The sequence below is a fragment of the Bison bison genome, unplaced genomic scaffold, assembly GCF_000754665.1.
Source record: "Bison bison bison isolate TAMUID 2011002044 unplaced genomic scaffold, Bison_UMD1.0 scf7180017864048, whole genome shotgun sequence".
NCBI lineage: Eukaryota > Metazoa > Chordata > Mammalia > Artiodactyla > Bovidae > Bison > Bison bison.
In genome coordinates, this window is record NW_011494620.1 from 6,297,053 (window position 1) to 6,299,186 (window position 2,134).

The window sequence follows — 2,134 nt, forward strand, 5'->3', positions numbered from 1 at the left end:
AAAACCCAACTTGAAGAGACAGAGGAGATGACAAGACTAAAACTCCTGTTTGCCAGGCAGGAATAGAGACGCAGACGTAGACAGCGGACAGTGGACACAGAGAGGGGAAGCAAAGGGTGAGACGAGTTCAGAGGGCAGCACTGACAGATACACGTGACCGTGCGCAAAACAGACAGACAGTGCGAAGCTGCTGCACAGCACAGAAGCTCAGCTAGCTGCTCTGGGCTGACCGAGAGGGGTGGGATGGTGGGGGGAGGGGAGATCAAGAGGGAGGGATATATGTTTACATATGGCTGATTCACTTCTTTGTATAGCAGAAACTAACACAACATTATAAACCAATTATACTCCAACAAAAATAAAAAAGGCTGGAACTCCAGCAATGCAGCCACCTCAGAAAGACTTTACTGTATTGATTCAGTTCATCTCAGATGTATAGACCATAGGTCCAAACAGACTCCTATAACTGCATTAGTCACTCTAGACACTTTAATCCATTACTTAATGCATTACTCAGATCCTGGTACCAGGAGGGAATGGCAGGAAGTCAAAGTTAGTTATACATGGGTGAAACAATAATAATCTTAAAAACACCTGCACCTGTGAATAAACAGGCAGAGTTTGGAAACAACTGTCTAAAAGTTTTACAATTTGTCATTTAAAATACTTGCTGTGGATCTTATTTCTACACACATAGTAACTTTGTGTTAGTGATCAGCTTTTAAATAATCATCCTCTAATTAGAGTAACCCCCAATCAAAAATGAGTCATTGACCTTTTCCTCAGTGTTTTATTTCAGTAAGCCAAAATAAACAAGTAGAATTGTTACCATGGAGACCAAAGGTACTGGAGGGACCCAGACTCTCATTAAAAAATTGACACACCAGCAGGAAAAAAAAATGATGGATGTTGTGGTTATTTTAGGGAAAATCATGTCCCAAATGTTGAGGTTAAGTCAGTCACCCTTTTTCCTCCAGAAAAAAAAGAAAAGTTTCCGATGCAAATGGTTTGAATTAATGCCATGGATATTTATAACAACAGTCTGGTTAGGAAACTTATTTGCTATTCATCAAGCAAATGTCCCCTAGGATTAAAGAAGCCCAAAGAAAATATTTTTAAAATAATAAATAAAATGTCTTTTGGGGTGGGAAGCAGTCATATTCGTATTCAAAAGCATGAATGCTGGGTTGAGTCCTCAAAGCCCAAGGCCTCTGGGACCAGACAATTCCTCAATGCTTCTAGAAGAGGTCAGCAGGACACATGTGTCCCAGCTGACATGCCGGCAGGGGAGCCAGTGTTTTCTTAAGCTGACACCCCAAGTAGCACATAAGAAAAAAGAAACCAAGACTGGCCCAATACATAAATCTAAAATTGGAAAGGCACTGACTACCTCTTTTTAAAACAGCTGTATTAGTTGACTTTTGGAGAGAAAAGGTAGAAGAAGTGAAGTGAAAGTCACTCAGTTGTGTTCGAGTCTTTGCAACCCCATGGACTATACAGTCCATGGAATTCTCCAGGCCAGAATACTGGAGTGGGTAGCCTTTCCCTTCTCCAGGGGATCTTCCCAACCCAGGGATAGAACCCAGGTCTCCGGCATTGTGGGCAGATTCTTTACCAGCTGAGCTACAAAGAAGAGGTTAAATTTTTTTAGCATATCACTGGGAAATGCCGTCCTCATTTTTTTAAACAGCACTGAGTGAAGATGTACTGTTTTGGTGATGTCTACAGAAGTACCACCATACAGGCTCTACTCTTTCACGGTGACTCTGTATGGGAGGCTTGTGTATGTACTCCTGTAGAGGGGTGGACTGAGAGGCCAAAATGTTACGAAGGGCCCAAGAAGACCTTGGGAGTAAGGACCAGAGGGGCGGCCATGAGTAGACAGCCAGCATGGGGCTCACCATCCTGTCTCCATCCAGATGACCCAGAACCACATTGATCATGTCTTTATCTTAAACATTGATAATATGTTCAGATGTAGATTTTTCAAAGCTATTTCTGTTAATATTTAATAAATACATAAAAGTATTATTTTCTCAATGATTAAATTCTTTGGTGGGCCCTTAAATTTTGTGCCCCAAGCAAGTGCCTCACTTGCCCTACCCTACTGCCTCACCTATTACTGTGAAGGGCA